This window comes from Acinonyx jubatus, chromosome A3 (assembly GCF_027475565.1).
Source record: "Acinonyx jubatus isolate Ajub_Pintada_27869175 chromosome A3, VMU_Ajub_asm_v1.0, whole genome shotgun sequence".
Taxonomy (NCBI): domain Eukaryota; kingdom Metazoa; phylum Chordata; class Mammalia; order Carnivora; family Felidae; genus Acinonyx; species Acinonyx jubatus.
The window spans coordinates 32936168-32959964 of record NC_069388.1 but is presented as its reverse complement, the minus strand read 5'-3'; the positions used below and the strand labels follow the sequence as shown (position 1 = coordinate 32959964).

Genomic DNA, 23797 nt, shown 5'->3' with positions numbered 1-23797 from the left:
AAATGTATAGTTTGTGTCTTTATTATTATTTTCCTCTTCTGTAAATAGTGTGTACTATATTTAAGAACAATGGAGAGATTTCTGCAGTGTGTAAATTAGGAAGCTAAAGTAGGCTCATTCAAATTTGTTTCACAATACAGAATGAAGAAAATGTAACCCAGAAAAAAAATGCCTGAAAATTAAAATGCTTTTGGCACTTAATTAGTATTAATTAGCAGTGTAGTAATTTATGAACACTATTTCATGTCACAGAATTTATGCATGGAATATTGGCTTCTGGTCCTCATTATGTGGAGACTATTAGAAATTATTGCTTGTGCAAAGGAAGCCTACCATGGTGTTTCAGGGATTTCAGGAGGATATGAATAATACAGGTTGATTAAGAAAATGAGCAAATACATGGCTTACTTTTATAGTTTTTTTCTGTCTGAGTGTGAAGATATAGACTTGGCATTTTATTTTTCTTATAACCTTTTCTTTTTTTTGCAAACAAAAACTTTTACTTTGTAGTCACAGGCAGATGGGAGAGTGCTCATAGTTGTTATTTGTTGCTGAAAGGAAGAAAGGAGTGCTGTATTTTAGTGATCTCTTGAAGACAGGCTAGTTCTCAAAAGACTTACCTGATGAACTCATATTTTGAAGTCCAGCTTTAAAAAGTTTGGAGGACAGCGGCACCTGGGTGGCTCAGTCGGTTGAGCGTCCGACTTCTGCTCAGGTCAGGATCTCACAGTTTGTGAGTTCAAGCCCCGTGTCAGGCTCTGTGCTGACAGCTCACAGCCTGGAACTTGCTTCAGATTCTGTGTCTCTCTCTCTCTCTGCCCCTTCCCCGCTCATGCTCTGTCTCTCAAAAATGCATAAACGTTAACACTAACAATGAAGCAACAGAAAGACAAATAAAGAAACTGATCCCATTCACAATTGCACCAAGAAGCATAAAATACCTAGGAATAAATCTAACCAAAGATGTAAAGGATCTGTATGCTGAAAACTATAGAAAGCTTATGAAAGTAATTGAAGAAGATTTAAAGAAATGGAAAGACATTCCCTGCTCATGGATTGGAAAAATAAATATTGTCAAAATGTCAATACTACCCAAAGCTATCTACACATTCAATGCAATCCCAATCAAAATTGCACCAGCATTCTTCTCGAAACTAGAACAAGCAATTCTAAAATTCATATGGAACCACAAAAGGCCCCGAATAGCCAAAGGAATTTTGAAGAAGAAGACCAAAGCAGGAGGCATCACAATCCCAGACTTTAGCCTCTACTACAAAGCTGTAATCATCAAGACAGCATGGTGTTGGCACAAAAACAGACACATAGACCAATGGAATAGAATAGAAACCCCGGAACTAGACCCACAAACGTATGGCCAACTCATCTTTGACAAAGCAGGAAAGAACATCCAATGGAAAAAAGACAGTCTCTTTAACAAATGGTGCTGGAAGAACTGGACAGCAACATGCAGAAGGTTGAAACTAGACCACTTTCTCACACCATTCACAAAAATAAACTGAAAATGGATAAAGGACCTGAATGTGAGACAGGAAACCATCAAAACCTTAGAGGAGAAAGCAGGAAAAGACCTCTCTGACCTCAGCCGTAGCAATCTCTTACTCGACACATCCCCAAAGGCAAGGGAATTAAAAGCAAAAGTGAATTACTGGGACCTTATGAAGATAAAAAGCGTCTGCACAGCAAAGGAAACAACCAACAAAACTAAAAGGCAACCAACGGAATGGGAAAAGATATTTGCAAATGACATATCGGACAAAGGGCTAGTATCCAAAATCTATAAAGAGCTCACCAAACTCCACACCCGAAAAACAAATAACCCAGTGAAGAAATGGGCAGAAAACATGAATAGACACTTCTCTAAAGAAGACATCCGGATGGCCAACAGGCACATGAAAAGATGTTCAGCGTCGCTCCTTATCAGGGAAATACAAATCAAAACCACACTCAGGTATCACCTCACGCCAGTCAGAGTGGCCAAAATGAACAAATCAGGAGACTATAGATGCTGGAGAGGATGTGGAGAAACGGGAACCCTCTTGCACTGTTGGTGGGAATGCAAATTGGTGCAGCCGCTCTGGAAAGCAGTGTGGAGGTTCCTCAGAAAATTAAAAATAGACCTACCTTATGACCCAGCAATAGCACTGCTAGGAATTTATCCAAGGGATACAGGAGTACTGATGCATAGGGGCACTTGTACCCCAATGTTCATAGCAGCACTCTCAACAATAGCCAAATTATGGAAAGAGCCTAAATGTCCATCAACTGATGAATGGATAAAGAAATTGTGGTTTATATACACAATGGAATACTACGTGGCAATGAGAAAAAATGAAATATGGCCTTTTGTAGCAACGTGGATGGAACTGGAGAGTGTGATGCTAAGTGAAATAAGCCATACAGAGAAAGACAGATACCATATGGTTTCACTCTTATGTGGATCCTGAGAAACTTAACAGGAACCCATGGGGGAGGGGGAGGAAAAAAGAAAAAAAAAAAAGGTTAGAGTGGGAGAGAGCCAAAGCATAAGAGACTCTTAAAAACTGAGAACAAACTGAGGGTTGATGGGGGGTGGGAGGGAGGAGAGGGTGGGTGATGGGTATTGAGGAGGGCACCTTTTGGGATGAGCACTGGGTGTTGTATGGAAACCAATTTGACAATAAATTTCATAATTTAAAAAAAATGCATAAACGTTAAAAAAAAGTTTGGAGGACAGAATATCAATCAGAACTATTTCCTGCACTTCACCCAGCTGGTAACTTCCAATGCCTCAAGTCACAGAACTTAGATCTAATAGAAACACATTCATATCCCACTCTGTCTGGCTCCAGGCTTCTGTATATCAGAATGTCTCTCTTCTTTCTGCAGAGTAAGGATTTTGTCACATCTGATGTAATAGCCCAAAAAGTAGGACTCTGGCTTCTTTTGGGTGATTCAAAGATCAGTATGGAAAGTCCTGGGCCAAGGTGTGGACCTGCAGTGTGGCCTACCTTGACCTTGCAGGAAGCCAGGGAGCAGCTGCTTCTTGAGTTGCTATGAGTCCTTTCTACTTCATAGCTGTAGTTCCAGATATATCCAGGGCATCAAATACAGTAAAAGCCAAATAGAGAAATGGAAATGCAAGATGCAAGAGTGTTTAAATAAACATTTGTCTTTGAATGTTTTCTTAAACATGTGTCTTTTAAAAATGCATTTAAGTATTGGTAGTTCTGAATACTTAGAGCAAAGCCCAAAGAAAGGAACCAGACACTTGGCTCCATCCTATCTTGTTCTTACTGTCTTACAGTGACACAAAAATGTATCATACTATTGTAGATACTGTTGGTGCCTGATCAAGATTCCATTACCTTCTAGTACACTTATCTCCCAGCTACTCTTGAGAATTTGCTGCTCATGGTTGACAGCTGCCATGTCTTTTCAAAACTTCCCCTTGGCCACTGGGAGCCAATGTACCCAGCAATGCTTAAAAAGTTACACTCCTTCCAGAAAAGATGGCTGGTAGTCAATGACCAAGTAATGAAGGGTGCAAAAGCTCTATCCTCTCGCCTCAAGGTTTAGCCAAGCCTATGGTGCCCCTCACATTCTAAAGCTCCCAGTGGGATTAGGCTGAAGTTAGACTTCAGCTGAGCCAGCTACCTGTACATGTTCTTTCTCTTTTTTCTGTTTTCCTTATTTCCCTATAGGTTTCTCCTCAGTGCACTCTCTTAGTAAATCTCAATCAGTTGATCTCTCTCTCTCTCTCTCTCTCTCTCTCTCTCTCTCTTTCACACACACACACACACACAGGGAAAGGGAGGGAGAGAGAGAGATGTCAGATTGTGTTCCTAGGGAACGTACAAACCCTCATTGAGAGGTATTAGGAAATCATAGTAAGAGACTCCATGTACAGAGAGATGGTTGAGCAGATAGGAAGAAGTTGCATGTGGCATGCAAAGGGATAAATTAATTCTTACAAGTGCTCTGATGCCAGTACACTCTGGCAACAGCCAAAATAAAGAAGGTAGTCCTTGAAAACAATAGGAAAAAATTAATAGCCTGATAGAAAATGGACAAGAGATGAATGGGTAAGTCTAAGAAGGAGAAAAACAAATGCCAGTAAACCCGGGAAGTACTACTTAACCTGATTAGTACAGATTTATACAACTTGGCACACTGCTAAGATCTGTATAACTACCTTATAAAAGTTAAAACACATAAAATATTATAAGTCAGATAACTTAAAAGGAAGTGAGGATGGAAGGAAATGTTTATGTAACGTATCAGTGATAGGTAATGGGTAGCAATCTCAGTTGAATCAGAAATTTATAATCTCAGTGGCTTAATACAATGAAAGTTCATTTACTGTTCATGTCCCAGTCCAGGGGATATGTTCCTGGTCATACAGCCTCTGATGAGGTCATTCAGGAAGCCCAATCCCTCTCTTCTTGTAGCTCAGCTCTGTTCAGAGTCCTTAGAGAACTCTCAGTGCAGCTGGAAGACGGGAAAGAGACCATGGGAAGTCTCACTTCTTGGTCACAGCAACTTTAAAGGACTACACATCTCTTCTGTTCACATGTCACCAGGGCTCAGGTCATTGGCAACACCTTACTGCAAGGAAGATAGGAAATGGAGTCAAGTTTTATGCTCAGGAGGAAAAGGAAATGGGACTTGGTAAATAGTATCATATCTCTTGCCACACAATAAAAAACTTGAGCATTTCTGGTAAGAATATATATCAGTGAACTCATTTTGGATAACAATTTTTAACAATGTTGTAGTTACAAAAATAGAAAAATCTTACATATTCAAAGGAACATGTACATCGATTTTTAAAAAACATTCCTTTCAATAATGATTTTTATTTTAATAAACAGGAAGCAGCCTAATTTTCTGTCTGTTGAAGAATGGAAATGTGGATTATGATTTATTTATATAATGGAACATTATAGGGTAGATAAAATTAATTTTAAAATTAAATATTAATGTTGATACATTTGAAAATGTTAATATAAAATAGTAAATGATACCGTAAGTGCAAAACCATGCATGCAAAAATCTAAATTCTACAAAACAATTCCCATTGTTCATGAGTATGTGCATATGTCAGTAGTATAAAAACATGCAGGGAATGACATGCCCCAGTCAGGATTGTAGTAAGCTCTGGGGATGATATGACAAGAAAGATTATTTGATTTCTTAAAAAAGAAAAAAGATCTGAAGCAAATCTGGCAAAATATTACCATGTGCTGGATTTTGCATACAAAGGTATCTGTTATATGCTCCGCTGATGTATATTTGAAATGCATATGAATGAAATTATTCTGAAAATAAAGTGAAAAAATACATAAAAGATGACCAGTAACTGCTAGTTAGTGACTAGTCCATCACCATTCTCAAGTTATTTTAAAACTTAACATACTTCCACATATTGCAGTAGGTAAATAATATGAAACAATCAGATTTCAGTATAATTTTAAAAGGAAGATCTTTTCAGCAAATGAAACGGAAAACACATTATCTAAAAATTTTAAAAACCCATAATTACAATGTTTTGATAAAGGCAGATCTTTTGGGTTTTTATGGAAAAGTCATTACATAGATGAGATTGATTAGATAACTGGCCATTTGGTGGTTGAACGCAAAGCCCCTATCTCCTCCCATGAGGTCAGGGGGTGGGACTGAAAATTCCAACACCCTAATTACTTGCGTGGTTGGCTCCCCTGGCAACCAGCCTCCATCCTTAAGTTATGTCCAAAAGTCACCTCATTAACATAACAAAAGACACGTTTATTACTATCCACACTTAGGAAATTCCAAGGGTTTTAGGAGCTCTGTGCCAGAAACAAATATATTTGTTATTATGAATCACAGTATCACAGCAGATGTTTAATTGATTTTTTGCTCTCCTGCTCTCCTACTACTCACAATACGAAAGTTAGGAACTTATCAATAAACAATAGCTAATGTAGTTACTGAGTGGCAATAAAGTGATCCTGTCTTAATACTTTAAAATGTATCATATCATTTATAATATCATTTCAGTATGTCACATGGAGCCATCTAGCTATTTACAAACCATCTAAATATTGGAGGCTGCTGTTTTCAGATTCCTATGAGTGTCTCTGACTTGGTGAGTGAATGCTCCTTCATGACAACCCTTAACTTTTAGGTTGTTTCAGCTGCTTTGCTGTGTCTTTTAAAAGCTTATTTAGATCCATTTATATTTCCTTGAGGTTGTGAGTTCTAATAATGTGGTTTCTACTAAGTTAGTCAATACATTTCTAACTTAATTTTCAGGAGTTTAAATTTGCTGGCACTGAAAAGTCATTATCACCAGAAAAAGTGCTCAAAGACAGCAAGGCAAAAGGTTGAGTTTGCAAAGGAACTGCCTCAGATTAAGGAGTATCATAGCAGCCTGATAAGGAGAGGGATTTGGGAAGAAAACTACCTGCACTTGGACAAGTGAACTGAACTCTTTCTGTGTCCATGAACCTTTATTAAAAAATATAGGTAACATTCAAATAGAGAATGGATGTACTAGTATTTAGTTAATACTAACATGTAGATAATATTAATACCTACCCCAGAAAGATTTCATAAGGATTCTAATAATTCAGTACATGTAAATTGTTGAAGAAATTTTGGCAAATAGTAAGCACTTTATATGTGTTTATTACATGAATGCATTCTCATATTTTGTAAAGCCTAGTTTGTATTGGGCTGGAATCATATTCATAGTAGTGAGTCTGGAGCCTCCCAGGCTTGTTGATGCAATGACAGGCTGACCTAAGATATGCAAAAATAAATTATTGAACAACACATCACATCTAGTGGGCAGATTTGTGGCTATACTTATTCCTGAACAACAGCAAAACAAATCTTTCACTGGCAGGTAACTTGAACAAGTACAAAGGACATGTTAGAAGAGAAGCTTATATCAGTAAGAAATATAGGCTTCTTCCTAATGAGCTGGCCCCAACCTTTTTTCCACACTTCAAAACCAATTGTGTCTGTCTGGTGCCAAGATTTAAGAAGTATAAGAATACATTTTTTCTAAATTAATAATTTTGTTATTTAAAATTTTTTTTGTTAAAACTTTAATAAATTTAAAATAGTAGATTTACAGAAAAGGCTTAAGAATATAGAAGAACCTCCATCCAGCCTACACCCAGTTTCCCCTATTGTTAGCATTACTGTGGTCATATAAGCTTTGGTAAACATTGTGTGCAGGTTTTTGCACGGGCATATGTTTTCAATCAGTTGAATGAATACCTAAGTGTACAACTGCTGGAGTATATGGTAAAATCATGTTTTTAGTTTTATAGAAACTGTCAAACTGTCTTCCAAAGGGGTTGTTCCATTTTTCATTCTATCCACCAATGAATGAGAATTCCTGTTACTTCACTTTCTCACCAAGTTTTGGTACTATCAACTTTTCCCCTCAATGTTAGCCATTCCAAGAGGTGTGTCTCTAAGGAGTAAGAGATACATTCTAAGAGCGATTTCATTTTAATTTGTGCATCCTTAGTGACAAATGATGTTAAGCATCTTTCACATGCTACTTGCTATCTGTGTATCGTTTTTTGGTGATGCATCCATTCAGGTCTTTTGCCCATTTTTAAATTGTTTTCTTATGACTGAGTCTTAAGTGTTCTCTGTGTATTGTAGAACAAGTCCTTTAGCAGATGAGTATTTTGCAAATATTTCTCACAAACTGTGGCTTGTCTTAGCATTGTCTTGCGTCGAGCAAAAGTTTTAATTTCAATAAAATCTACCTTATTGATTTTTTCTTTCATGGGTTATGTTTTGTTGCTGTATATAAAAAACTCATCACCAAAACGAAGATCTCTCAGGTTTTATCTTGTGTTTTCCTCTACAAATTTTATCATTTGGCATTTTACATTTAGAATTTAGATTCATTTTGAGTTTATTTTTGCGTAAAGTGTGAAGTGTGAGTCTAGGTTCCTTTTTTATTTTTTTCATATGGCTGACCAATTGCCCTAGTACAATTTTTGAAAAAACTATTCCTTATCCATTGAATTGTTCTTTGCACACTTGTCAAAAAATAGTTTACTATATTTGTGTGGTTCTGCTTCTGGTCTGTATTCTATTCCATTCATCAATATGTCTCATCTTCTGCCAAGACTATGTTATCTTAATTAGAGTCTCAATATTGGGTAATGTGAGTCCTCCAACTGTGTTTTTCATTATTGTATAGGTTAGTTTACACCCTTCGAATTTCCATATAAATTTTAGAATCAGTTTGTCAGTTTTCTCAAAAAAGAGTCTTGGGTTTTAATCAGGATCACTCTAATTTTGTAGATTAAGCTGGGAAGAATTGATATCTTAATAATATCTCATCATTAACTTATATATTCTTTGATTAATTTTTTGTCCATGTTTTGTGACTTTACATACATTTTGTGTGCCCATTTTGTTAGATTTTTTCCCTAAATACTTAAAGAAAAAACTTTTATTAAGATATATAGAATTCACCAACTTGAAGCTCAATTTCTGTGTTTTGTAGTATTTTACATAGTTTTGCGGTCATTGCCACAATCAACTTTAGAAGATTTTTGTGACCTCAAAAAGAAACCCTGTAACCATTGCTAGTCATTCTCTATTTTCCTCACTTAGGTTTTAGACAACCACTAATCTGCTTTCTGTCTCTATAGACGTGCTTATATTGGATTTCACACATACATAATGTTTTCAAAATTCATCCATGTTGTAGCATATATTAATAATTCACTTATTTTTATTGCCAAATATTACTCCATTGTATTTATATACTACTTTATAAAACATTTTGTTTATCCATTCATCAGTTAATGGGTATTTGGGTTATTTCCACTTTTCGGCTAATGTGACTAATGCTGCTCTAAACTTTGGTGTACAAGTTTTTGTGTGGACTTGTGTTTTTTTAAACCCCTTGGGTATATACCTATGAATTGAATTACTTGTGTTATATGGTAACTCTGTGTTTCACTTTATGAAGAATTGCCAAACTTTTGCAAAGTGACTCCCCATTTTATATGCATGGGGCAGTGTATGAGGATTCCAGTTTCTCTACATGCTTGTCAACCCTTGTTATTGTCCATCTTTATATTATACTCATCTGAGTCAGTATGAAGTGGTGTCTCATTGTTGTTTTGATTTGTGCTTCTCTGATGATTCATGATATTGAGCACTTTGCATGCTGTATTAGATATTTGTATACCTTCTTTAGACAAATGTCTATTTAGATCTTTTGCTCATTTTAAAATTTGGGTCATTAATCTCTTTAGCATCAAGTTGTAAGAGTTCTTTATGCATTCAGGATACAAATATGTTCTCACATGTGTGATTTGCAAATTTATTTCATTTTTTATGTTATAAATAGTATTTGTTTTTGCATTTTAAACGTCAGTGATTGATTGCTGGTATTCAGAAATGGAATTAACTTTTGTGTATGGGCCTTGTCTGCTGCCAACTTGCTCTAGTCATTTACTGGTTCTGGGAGGTCCTTTGTGTAAATTCTCGGGATTTTCTATGTAGACAATAACGTTTTCTGTGAGTACAGACAGTTTTGTCTCTTCCTTTTCGGCTGTATACCTCTTATTTCCTTCCCTTGTACTATAGAACTAGTAGGACTTCTAGTATGATGTTTGAATGGGAGCGGTTAGAGAGGACCATCTTTGTCTTGTTCCCAGTCTTAGGGAACACATTAGGGGGAAAGCATTCAGTCTCCCACCATTACATATGATAATAGCTGCAGATGTTTTATATATACCCCTTAAGTTCAGAATGTTCCCTGCAATTCCTAGTTTGTTGAGAATTTTTTTTAATCATGAACAGGTGTTGAATTTTGTCAAATGTGCTTTCTGCATCTGTAGATGTAATCATTTTTCTTATTCAGTGTGTTATTGTGTTATACTGCATTGAATAACTTATGAATGTTGAAGCAGCCTTGCAATCCTCGAATGAACCACACTTGGACTTACTGTATTGTTTTTGTATATTGCTGGATCCTATTTGTTAGTATTTGTTAAGGGATTTTTCGTTTGTCTTCATGGAGACATGTGGGTAATTTTCATTTTTTGAAATGACTTTATCTGGTTATGATGTTAGAATATGTGAGAACACATTTTAGAAACACATGAAATGTATTTGTCAGCATTTATTTTTTTTAAAGAAATTGTGTAAAATTGTTTTTTTTTCTTTATTAACTGTAAGATGGAATTCACTAGTGAAGCCATCTTGACCTAGTATTTTCTTTTTGGAGAGTTTCATAACTGGTAATTAAATTCCTTTAGTAGATGTAGAGATATTAAGTTTATTTATCCTTGAAAAGTTTTTGTAGTTTGTGTTCTTCAAAGGTTTGGTCTATTTATTCTATCAAATATGTGGATATAAAAGTGTTCATAATATTCCCTTATTACTCTTTTTAATGTCCATGGAATCAGCAGTGATGATCCTTCTTTCAATTCAGATATTGCTAATTTGTGTCATTTTTTTTTTCATTGATGTCCTGGCCAGATTTTATCAATTTTATTATTATTTTATCCATTTATATCTTCCAAAAGATCCAGCTTTTGGTTTTATTGATTTTTCTCTATTTTTTTTCATGTACTCAATTCTAAGTTTTATTATGTACTTCCTTAAATTTTCTTCCTTCCCTATATTCTTAATGTAGAAGCTTAGCTTAATTAATGTTTGGCTTTTCTTCCTGTAGTGCTTAGAGGGATGTTTTTAATGTTATTAATTTCCCTCTAAGTACTGCTATAGTTGCATGCCACAAATTTTGGTAAGTTGTGTTTTCATCTTTATTTAATTCGAAATATTTTAAAACTTTACTCAAGACTTCCTATCAGGCACATGAGTTATTTACAAGTGTGTTGTTTGATTTCCAAATATTTTGGAATTTTCCAGCTCTTTTGTTTACTTATAGTTTATTTCTATATGGTGTAAGAACATACTTTATATGATTTTTATTTTTAAAATTTGTAATGTAAGTTTTATGGGCCAGAAAGTGATCTTCATTGGCAAAAGTTTTATGTGTTCATGAGAAAAATGTGTTTTCTGCTGCTGTCAGATAGAATATTCTGTAACTGTCAACTAGGTCAAGTTCATTGATAGTGTTCAAATCATCTATATCCTTACTGGTCTTCTGCTTAATTTATCAGTTATTGACAAACGGATATTGAAATCTCCAGCTCTAATAGTGGATTTCTTTATATATCTCCTTTCAGTTATATCATGTTTTGTCTCACATGTTTTATCACTTTATCGTTAGATACATGAATGTTTAGGATTGTTATGTCTTCTTAGAGCATTGCCTCCTTTGTCATTATATAATAGTCTTACTCCTGATAATTTTCCTTTTTAGAAGTATACTTTGAACTTAACATAGCTACTTTATCTTTCTTTTATTATTAGCATAGTATATATTTCTCATTCCTTTACTTCTTTTAAGTGTTTATTTATTTATTTTGAGAGAGAGAGTGTAAGCAGGGGAGGGGCGGAGAGAAATAATCCCAGGCAGGCTCTGTGCTGTCAGCACGGGGCTTGATCCCACAAACCTGTGAGATCATGGCCTGAGCTTAAATCAAGATGGACGCTTAACCAGCTGAGCCACCCAGGCCCTCCCCATTCCTTTACCTTTAAGCTGAATCTTCGTATTTAATGGGAGTTTCTTGTAGATGGCATAAAATTGGATTTTTTTCTTTATTAACTAATATGACAATCTCTGTCTTTTAACAGGTGTATTTAAGAAATACACATTTTAAATGACTATTGCTGATGGTGGTTTAAATTGTTACATATGCGTAGCTACTTTCTATTCATGCCCTTTCTTCCTTTCGTTCTTTTATTTTCTGCCTTCTCTTTTTTATTGAGCCTTTTATATAAAGCAGTTTTTATTTTCTCTCTTGGTCATATTTAAAAAATATTTTTAGTGGTTTCCCTCAGGTTTACAATATAGATTTTTTAATCCATATTCACTTTCAGATACCATTATACTGTTCAGGTGTGGTATAGGATTTTAGAAGAGTGTAATGTTAATTTCTCCCTCCCATCCCTGTGACACTTCTGTCATGTATTTACCTTCATAGGGTATTTCCTTCTCTCTCTCTGGCTTCCTTCAAAATACTCTTTTTTTTAAATTTAGTCTTCCACAGTTTAAATATGACATCCCTAGGTGTTTTTCTTTCTCAATATTTGTCTCTTTGGTGTTCTATATCTCCTTGGATTTACAGGTTGGTGTCTGTCATTAATTTTGGAAAGTTTGTGGACATTATTACTTCAAATATTTCTTTTGCCCTGTTCTCTTTTTCTTCTCCTTTCAGTATTCTAATTATGTGTATATTATATCTTTGATACTGTCTCATAGTTCTTAGATGTTCTTTTCTGTGTTTGTTTGTTTGTTTTACAATTTTTTTTTTACTCCATGCATTTTAGTTTGGAAAGATGCTGCTGATCTATTCTTAGCTCTATTGAGTCTACTGAGATGATCCTGTCAAAGACATTCTTTATTTCTACTATGTTTTTGTTAAATTTATTTTTAGCATATCATTTTGATTCTTTCTTAGACCTTCCATTTCTCTGGTAACATAACACATCTGGCCTTGCATGATGTCTACTTTTCCACTAGAACTCTTAACATATAATCATAGCTATTTAAATTCTCTGTCTGATAATTCCAACATCTGTGTCATATCTAAATCTAATTCTGATGTTTATTTTGTCTCTTCAGAATGGATCTTTTTTCTTGCTCTTTTGGCATGGCTTGTGATTTTTTTTTAAGAGGGACATGTGGTATCTTGTAATAGAAATTAGATTGTGTTTAATGTTTGTTGTCGCTATAGGTAACAGAGGCTTCAAATTCTTTCTATTTCCTTGCTGTTGTCTCTTCTCTGGGTTTTGAGGCTTCTCTTTTTACTTCTCCAAAGAGATAATCTGTGTCTTCCAGCAATTTTAGCTGTGATTCAGTTATACTAGAGGTTTTTTGAAGTGTGGGTAGGGTGTACGGGAGGAGCATTTTTGGTCTTATGATTCTCAGACTTGGGGGCACTGTATTCACAAGTGTTTCTGTACTTTCCCATGCCCTCTAATCCTTTCTCTGACTACAGTGTTCCCAGTCTGTTTCCTTGACAAATGATTTGGGGTTTAAAAATTTTTTCTCTTATATGAAACAAATGCTATGGCTGGGGCAGTATTTCCTTCCCCAAATGGGAATATGTTTCAGAATTGCACTCTGGTGAATTCCACAGCCTTGGAGATTAGGGTTTTCTTTGAGAGAAGAATCTGGTAGGATTTAAAACCTAATGTAAACTATGAGCATCAGCTAAAAATTATATATTAATATTGGCTCATAAGTTGTAACAAATGTATGTTATCTAATGCAAGATATTAATAATAGAAACTTTGTTGGGGGAAAGGGAATATATGGGAATTCTCTGTACTATGTGTTCAATTTATCTGCAAACCTAAGACAACTTCCAGAAACTATAGTCTATTAGTTTAACACACACACACACACACACACACACACACACACACATCCCTCTGGAAGTCAACAGAATGTTTCAAAGGAAATATGTAGCCTTACATTTTTATGGTCAAAAGAAGGAAGGTTAATCATTAGTTACTTAAAAAGGTGGAAAGAATAGAACAAATCCTCAAATAGGAGAAAGGATATAATAAATATGAGAGCAAAAATTAATGAAATATGAAAGAAGCACGTAAAATACTAAAGTTTTTTAAAAGATTAATGAAATGCATAGAAGTCTGGCAAAGTGAACTGTGAAAAGAGAAAGCACAAACATACAAAAATTTTAATAATACAGCATAAATAAAAAGAAAACTAGAAGATTGAACTAATAACCTCATCAAATTCTCTGACAATTTGGAGGACAAGATTTAATTTCTGTGAAAAATGTATCTGTCAGAAATTGACTCAAGAAACAAAAAAACTTAGTTGCATGACTACTACGGACATTTAATTAAGGCTTTCCAAAAAATTCTCTGCCCATCATGGCACTCTAAACAACCTAACAGTGAAAGCCACTATACGTACACACTATATGTCCTAAATAGTTATATAGGTAATAATCCAAATATAGGCATGGTCCATAAAAGGAAAATCGATGTATTAAACCTCTCTAAAAATATCTGCTCTGTGAAAACCCTGTCTAGGGAATAAAAAGAGAAGCTACAGACTTGGAGAAAGTGTTTGCAAAGCACATATCTGACAAAAATCTTGTATCTGGAATACATAAATGACTCTCAAAACACAACAATTAAAAAACAAACAGCCCAATAATATATAATGTGGGTTAATGATATGACTAGACTTTTAACCAAAGAAGATATGCATATTTCCAATAAGCACATGAAAGGTACTCAACATAACTGTCCATTAGAAAAATGCAAATTTAAAGAATAACAGTATATTGTTACACATCTATCACAATGGCTAAAATAAAAAAAAAATAAATATCAAAACTAGTAAGGATGTAGAAAAACTGGATCTCATTGTTAGTGGGAATGTAAAATGGAACAACCAGGGTGGAGATTAGCTTGGGATTTTCTTTTAAAACTAAAAATGCACTTTTCATACAGCCCAATATTTTAATCTGGGGTATTTATCTTTGAGAAATGAAAAGTGATGTTTAGCCAATAGCCAGAAACAACTGGAATTTGAAATTGAAAATACAATACCATTTACATAAGCACCCCCCCATAAATGAAATGTAGGTATAAATCTAACAAAACATGTGCAGCTTGTATATGGAGAACATTTAAAAATTTTGATGAATGAAATTAAAGAAGACCCAAATAAATGGGCAGATATTGTATATTCATGGATGGGAGGACTGAGTATTGTCAGATTTTCTCAATTTGATCCAAGTTTCAATGCAATCCCAATCCAAATCCTAGCAAGGTATTTTGTGGATATGGAAAAACTTATTATAAAGTTTAAGTGGAGAAGCAAAAGACCCAGGAAGGCCAACACAATACTGAGGAGAAGAATAAAGCTGAAGGGCTGATACTACCTTTATAGCTTTACGATAAAGCTACAGTAATCAAAACGTTCTGGTATTAGTGAAAGAATAGATAAACAGATCAATGGACAGAATAGAACCCAGAAATAGACCCACATAAATACAATCAGCTGGTCTTTTACAAAGGAGCAAAGGCAATACAATAGAGCAAGTACAGTCTTTATAATAAATGGTTCTAGAACAACTAGACATCCAGATACAAAAAGAAAATCAGTGTAGATACAGAACCTTTCACAATAACTATCTCAGAATACACACTAAGACTAAATGCAAAACGCAAAATGATGAAACTCCTAGAAAACAGCATAGAAAACCTAAATGAACTTATGGATGGCAATGACCTTTTAGATACAACACTGAAACACAATCCATGAAAGAAATAATTGATAAGCTGCATTTCAGTAAAATTAAAAACTTGTGCTCTGCAAAAGACAATGTCAAGAGAATAAGCAGACAAGCCACAGACTGGGAGGAAATAGTTTTAAAAGGCACATCTGGTAAAGGACTGTTAGCCAAAATATAAAAAAAGTTCTTGAAATTCAACCATAAGAAAACAAACAACTTGATTTAAAAATCAGCCAAAGACCTTAACTGATACCTCACTAAAAAAGATTATACAGATGTCAAATAAGCATATGCAAAGATGGTCACTACCATATGTCATCAGAGAAATAAAATTTAAACAGTGGGATACCATTCACTGCACACCCATTACAATGGCCAAAATCTGGGGTTACACTACCAAATGCTGGCAAGGATGAGGAGCAACAGGAATTCTCATTTATTGCTGATGTGAACGCAAAATGGTACAGACACTTTGGAAGACAGTTGGTGGTTTCTTAAAAAAACAAAACATACTCTTATCATATGAACCAGCAATGACACTGGATACAAACTTATGTCCACACAAGAACCTGCACATTGATGTTTATAGCAGCTTTATTCATAATTGCTGAAACTTGGAAGCCACAAAATTGTCCTTCAGTAGGTGAAGGGATAAGTAAACCATGGTACACCCAGATAGTAAAATGTTATTTGGGGCTAAAAGGAAGTATGGTATTAAGCTATGAAAAGACATAGAGGAAACTTAACTGTATGTTACTAAGTGAAAGAAGCCAATCTGAAAAGGCTACATGCTGTATGATTTCAACTATATAACATTCTGGAAAAGGCAAAAACCAAGGAGACAGTGAAAAGATCAGTGATTTTCTGGGGTTCGTGGAGAGGAATGAATAGGTGGAAAATAGAGGATTTTAAGACAGTGAAAATATAATGATGTATATATGTCATTTTTACATTTGTCCAAACCCATAGAATTTACAACACCAAGAGTGAGCCATAATGTAAACTATAGACTTTAGGTTATTATGATGTATCAGTGTAGGTTTATCAATTGTTAGAAATGTCTCTTGCTAGTGGAAAATGTCAGTAATGAAGGAGAACATACATTTTTGAAGGTAGGGAGTATAAGGAAGATCTTGTACTTTCTGCTGAATTTTACTTTGAATCAAAATTATTCTTTAAAAAAAGTCTTTAAACAAAAAAATAATATTTACACTCTCATAAAACTTGTGCATGAATGTTCTTACCAACTTTATTTGTAATAGACCAAAAACCTGAAACAACCCAAATTTCTTTGAGAGAATGGTTACACAAATGATGGCATATTTATACCATGAAATAGAATATTGCTTAACAATAGAATAACAGCTCTTATTACACACATAATTTGGGATTGTCATATAATTATATTGACTGAAAAAAGTCAATCATAAAAGTTTACATAGTGTATGAACTAATGTATATAATATTCTTGAAATAATTTAGTTATAGGGATGGAAAACAGATTAGTGGTTTCTAGAGGATAGAGCTTTAGAGGGGGTATATGAGTGGCTTTAAAATTATAACGTGATAAATCTTGATTGTGGTAGTAGTTCCTAAAGCTATACATTTAATAAAATTGTATAGAACTACACACACACACACACACACACACACACACGCGTGAAAGGCTGTGTAACTGGTAAAATATGAAAAGGGTCTGTGGGTTATACCAGTAACAATTCCATGGTGTTGCTATGGTACTACAGTTATGAAAGGGTGGTGGAGGGAGGATAAAAAGTGTATGGGTCGTGTGTGTGTGTGTGTGTGTAAAACTTCCTGTTACTCTATATAAAGTAGAGCTTAAATATAGTGTCTTTCTTATAATAGAAAAATATAACTAATGTATTTTCAAGTGAATTAAAATATACTAAATCTAGAACTGCTGAATAATTTGGTAACATTATAGATGGAAATTTCCTTTAAGCAGTAACTAAATTTCAAAATAGATCTTACAGGGGCACCTGGGTGGCTCAGTCAGTTAAGCATCTGACTTCGGCTCAGATCATGATCTCACAGTTCATGGGTTCGAGCCCCATGTCAGGTTCTACGCTGACAGCTCAGAACCTGGAGCCTGCCTTGATTCTGTGACTCCCCCTCTCTCTGTCTCTCCTCTACTTGTGTTCTGTCTCTTGCTCTCTCAAAAATAAACATTTAAAAAAATCTTACAGATACAAAATATATATAATTTTTCATGTTACATGAAACCACATTAACAGATTATTATTTTTGAATGTAGTCATTCAGGCATGGATAAATATGTGTTGAATGTACCAAAAATTTTGTTACCAACATTTTTCCATGAAAATGATTTTAACTAACATTTAATTTGTTTTAACACCGTGATTTCTTCTGGCATCATTCTTTTCTTACTATTCTTTCCATGGTTTTTATGCTATTTAATATCTAGGTGAATTATTTAAGGTATTTCTGTCTTAGCTGGTAGCTCTCAAAATTTATTTTAAATTTTCTCTAAGGTATTGTTCCTGTTGCCTCATAGTGCAGGTTATGGTGAATATATGTATAAAAGTTGAGACCCATGTTTTTCCCTCAATACCTTTAGAGTAGGGTTGAGTGAATGGGCTTAGCAGTCAGTTTCATAATGTTAATGATGTTACGCATTGATGTTTTCATCTTTTGGAATTTGGGACTCTGAATGAATTAAAAACTCTAAATATTAAGAAAGATATTTTTATTTAAAGAAGTCTTTTTTATGTTTGCTTTTTTATTTTCAGAAGGAGAGAGAGGGAGAGAGAGGTGCACAGAGAGAATCCCAAGCAAGCTTCATAATGTCAGCACAGAGCCTGATGCGGGGCTTGATCTCATAAACCACTGTGAAATCATGACCTGAACTTAAATCAAGAGTCAGAGCCACCCAGGTGTACCTATTTTGAGAAGTCTTGATCTTGGAAATGTATTTCATATTTGAGTAACTTCTCTTTTTTTGTTTTATTGAATGATAAGTCATTCTTTAGTGACAATTTCATGGGACTCTAACATACTTCATGTGTTTTAGGTCACTTAATCATCACATATCTTGTGATGGTCCAGCTATAGTTTACATATAAAGTAAATGAGGCAGAATAGTAAATTGTTGAATATCAGAGAGAGAAAGTTGAAGAAATGTTTTTTTAATTTAAAAAGAAATTTTTAGGGGCGCCTGGGTGGCTCAGTCGGTTAAGCGGCCGACTTCGGCTCAGGTCATGATCTCGCAGTCCGTGAGTTCGAGCCCCACATCGGGCTCTATGCTGACAGCTCAGAGCCTGGAGCCTGTTTCAGATTCTGTGTTTCCCTCTCTCTCTGACCCTCCCCCATTCATGCTCTGTCTCTCTCTGTCTCAAAAATAAATAAACGTTAAAAAAATTAAAAATAAATAAATAAATAAATAAATAAATAAATAAATAAATAAATAAATTTTAGTGCTGTGTGTGAGGTGCAGTTTAACACTCTAGGGATATAATAGGGGAACACAAAAGAAACAAACAAAAAAACCAACAAAAACAAAACATTGCCCTCATGGAACTTATATCCTAGTAAAGAAATTATTATTATTATTTGACTCATCAAGGTAGTGAGAGTCTTGTTTATCACTAATGCATGTAGTTCCTAGAATTAATTTTTTCTCCAAACTAATTCATGATTCTGTGAGGTACTAAGTAAGAAGTATTAATCATAGGTTTACAGGAAGACAGTGATAAATGTTCTCTAATTGAGTTAGTAATGTAATATTCCTTTGGGCTAAAGTCTCTGCCTTATCCTTTGTCACAACTCCTCGTTTTCTTTAACAAAGTCAGAGAATGTAATACTTCTTCCCTTCAAAAAGTAAGTATCCACTGTGGCTCTGAATCTATAATATGAACCTGCATTCTTCAAGTCTGCTCAGGCTGCCCAAAGTGTGGCCCTCAAACATTCAGCACCACGGCCAGAGCACAAAGTTCTTGAAGAAAGGAGGGGAAACCCAAAAAACAAAAACATAGTCTGGGGGAAATTGTACACAGGGGTCCACAAGATTTTATTCTGTTTAATGCTAGTCTCATGATATACAAAATGTGACCTATGTTATTTAAATGTACTGTGATATTAGGGCCTGCCTCCTCACCTAAACAGATAGTAATCTGGCACATTTTCCTTCATTCTCTTGTGATGTAAAATTGTTCTTACTATTCACTTATAAAAATGTAAGGAGGGACACCTGGGTGGCTCAATCAGTTGAGCATCTGACTTCAGCTCAGGTCATGATCTTAAGGTTAGTAGGTCCAAGCCCCTTGTTGGGCGCTGTGCTGAGAGCTCAGAACCTGAAGCCTGCTTCAGATTCTGTGTCTCCCTCTCTCTCCCCCTCCCCACTTTCACTCTGTCTCTCTCAGAAATGACTAAACATGAAAAAAAATGTAACGAATGTTGTTTGCTTACTTTTTTCCTAGGATAGCTCTGAAGTAGGTGTAAGGAATTATCCTGCTTTGTATTCTGATGGCTATCTATAGCACATTTTTCACAAAGAGAATTTCCAATTAGAGAAATTCATCTTGTGAATTCTGCAGAAGTCAAAGTGATAAAGATAGTTATAAGTTCGTTGTTATAAAACACATGCTGATTTACTAATTCACGTGGTAAGTATGTCCAAATGAACTAATTATGTACTGTATAATATAGTATCTCTTCCAGATATTAAATCTTGGCAGCTGAAGAGTCCATATGAAATGAACTAGATTATAATTGGTATAAATATTGATGATTTTTAACAGCCAGCCTCTCTTCTTCTGGGGCAGGGCTAGTCTCTTCCTTTAGGGGAATCACTTTTCTTTCACTTTCTCTTTCTTTGGTTCATATAAGACTTATCTTACTGCTCATTTCTGGAATGGGCATATGCCCATGTCTGGCCAATCAAAGCCATAGTGATGAGCAGAGAAAGACATATGGTCCAAGTTGGGTTAATACACACTAACTACATAACTTTTGATGTATTCTTGGGAGAAGGATTTTTTTTTTACTTCGGAGATCTGTCTGCCAAGAATGATGTTATTTGGCAATTCTGGGGTCCATTTTTTTCTACTGCATAGGGCAGCACTCACATGTGGACAAAGAAAAAACAAATGAGAGAGACATGAGATCTGCTGATTAAAGTTCTAATTACATCCACCTAATTCCTAGATGTATTAGTTATTTAGGCCAATATATATCCTGTTGAGACTGAGTTTGAGGTTTCCCTCCCTTGCAGCAGAAAGATTCTCAGCCCTAACAGAAATCTACTCCATTGCTTTCATACATTGTCCCAAGCTTCCTTTCTTATGTAGACATTTACATCGACCAATAGCAAAAACAAGATGCATAAATAAGAGAGCAATAGTAACTTATGGGCATAGAGGGATTGTCTCCAAAACAATGGTGAACACCAGACACAAAGCCATAGTTAGATAAACCACTTAAATGTAGGAAAAGAAATCCAAATTTGATGATATAAGAAATGATGTTATTTTTTCCCACCTGACCATTAGCTGGCAAAAAACAAGAAAAGTTTAAATATAACTTGTGTTATATTGTTTGGTATATGAAAGGCTTTCAAACTGAGTTTGTTGAACTGAACTAAACTGAATTAGGAAGGAGAAAGAGGGGAAAAAAAGGAGGAAGGAATTGTGTTTTTGGCTGGACCTTCTTTTCTGAAACAAGGCATTGAACATAATCACTTCAGGAGTTCTGACAAACAATGTAAGAATAACCATTTATGTTAGGACCACAGCATTCTATCAGTAATGACCTAGGAGACATCTAAGCCATAGCACAAGAGTTTGAAACCTTAAAATGCTACTAAAATGGATCTGCAAAGGAAAGTGTTGTATTTTTATGATTTTTATTATATATTTTTACTATTTGTGTATTTCACTTGATCACATTTTGTTTTGGTTTTTAACCTCTCCTAATATCCTCACTACAGATTTCTATGTATTTATTAGATATTTCACTCATCCCTGAAAAGTAACTTATATATGATGACAAAAAATTTAAGAATCAACAACTTGTCTGAAGAAAATTGAGATACACTTGTCGTTTCAGTTAACTGGCACTTTGAGCAAATGGAGTATGCTAAGTGAGCCTGTTTGGTAACTTCTCTTTGACTCTTCACAAATCTGAATCCAGCCATCTAATTTTTTGTTGTTGTTGTTCTTGGAAAGAATTTCAGAGAAAAGTACAGTTTTTAGTTTAGGGATGGTAATTATTTGTTCCCTGTGGATTCTATGGGTTTTTACTCATAGTGCCTTTTCCCTCATGAGCTATTGTTTCATTGTGAGCTTATTCTCCTTGGAAAATGCCAGCTGGGAATTCTTTGAGGCCTGGGATGAGAGTGCATTTCTTCAAGAGGTCCTGCATTTGCTTCTGCCAGGTGTCTGCTCTGGGACCAATTTAAATTTGTAATATAGGGGTATTGTGAATCACAAAGATGATGTAAATTTAGGTTTGCAAACCCAGGGAGCACAACTTGCAATTATGGTTCGTCAGGGATATTTCCTTTTTGTCCAACAGACCCATTGTAGATTTCTGGCATGGTAGGGATGGAGGTGATCCTGGGGTAGGTTTATTTCTGACTTTCACTTATCCTAGGGGTACAGCTCTTTTAGTTCCCAGATTTATAAGAACAAAGTTCCTAGAGAGTCCACACCTAGGGGCTTTGATTTCTGTCTCATGGTCCCCGTTAGGTATTATAAAACAATGATCAAGTTACTCAGATTTCAGGCAAAACTCCCAGAATGCTTTTGTATTCTGACTTTAAATTGGATGCTGGACTGGCAATCCTTTACTGAACTATCAACTCTATTTAAACATTTAGTTGACTGTACACGAAGATTGGTCTGAATAAGCTAGCCTATCATAATTCTGGAAATGGAAGTGCACATAATTCTTTATCAAATAATTTAATAATAACTGCACACAGACAGAAAACCATATATTTTACACATACTGAAGGACATACATAACTTATAATTGAGTATTTAGGAGATGAGGAGAAATGAATGATGAATTTTTAATCTTTTTTGATCTCTTATTTATTGGCAGAAATGTGTTACAATCAAGCTGTATCATTGCAGCTTTATTTTCCCTCCCTGAAGTTCTTCAGATGTTTTGTTTTATATATTTGAAGCCATATTATTAGATGTATACAGATTTATTTTTTACATTTTCCTCCTGTATTTAGCCTTTTCTCATTTTGATGTGCCCTCTAAAACTCCAGGAAGGCTTTCTCCTTAATGACTTATTCTTCATTTTTGATGTTAATAAAGCTATACCAGACTTTTCTGTCCTTTAAATTGCAGCTTTTTGTTTTCCTAGATTTTAGATATATTCATTTATAAATAGTATTAAAGCATTTGCCTTTCAATTTTAGTATTATGTTTTATTTTTATTTTTTCAAGTTTTTATTTAAATTCTAGTTAGTTAACATATAGAGTAATATTATTGGTTTCAGGAATAGAATTCAGTGATTCATCACTTACATACAACACCTAGTACTTATCCTAACAAGTACCTTCTGTAATGCCCATCATCCATTTAGTCCATTCTCCATCCACCTCCCTCTATCAACCCTCACTTTGTTCTTTATAGTTAAGAGTCTCTTATGGTTGGCTTCTCTCTCTTCTGTCCCCTCCTGTGCTCATCTTCTTTGTTTCTTAAGTTCCACATACGAGTGAAATCATATGGTATTTGTCTTTTGGCTGATTTATTTTGCTTAGCATAATACACTCTAGCTCCATCCACATCATTGCAAATGGCAAGATTTCATTATTTTGACGGGTGAGTAATATTCCATTATATATACACACCACATCTTCTTTATGCATTTATGAACTGATGGACATTTAGGCTCTTTCCATAATTTGGCTATTGTTGATAATGCTGCTGTAAGCATCGGGTTGTATGTGTCCCTTTGAATCAGTACTTTGTATCCTTTGGGTAAATATCTAGTAATGCAATTGCTAACTGTAGGGTAGTTGTATTTTTAATTTTTTGAGGAACCATTTTCCACAGTGGCTGCACCAGTTTGCATTCCTACCAACAGTGTAAGAGGGTTCCCCTTTCTCTGCATCCTCACCAACATCTGTTGTTTTCCTTTGTTGTTAATTTTAGCCATTCTAACACATGTGAGATGCTATCTTATCATGGTTTTGATTTATATTTCTCTAATGATGAGTGATATTGAGCATCTTTTCATGTGTTTTGTTGGTCATTTGTATATTTTCTCTGGAAAAATGCCTGTTTGTGTCTTCTGCCCATTTCTTAACTGGATTATTTTTTGGGGGTGTTGAGTTTGAGAAGTTCTTCATAGATTTTCCTTCAAATTAATGATCTTATCAAGTGCTTTCTCTTTATTCTGTATGTTCCTTGTA

At 34.8% G+C, this 23797-nt stretch overlaps 1 long non-coding RNA gene across 1 annotated transcript in view; it reads right to left on the bottom strand.

The window, feature by feature from the left end:
• Nucleotides 1-2702: 2702 nt before the first annotated feature.
• LOC128311152 (uncharacterized) overlaps nucleotides 2703-23797 on the bottom strand; it is a 663249-nt gene continuing 642154 nt past the window's right edge. Inside the window, exon 6 of the long non-coding RNA XR_008289203.1 lies at nucleotides 2703-4605. This is a non-coding gene — a long non-coding RNA (uncharacterized LOC128311152). The remainder of the gene's footprint in view (nucleotides 4606-23797) is intronic.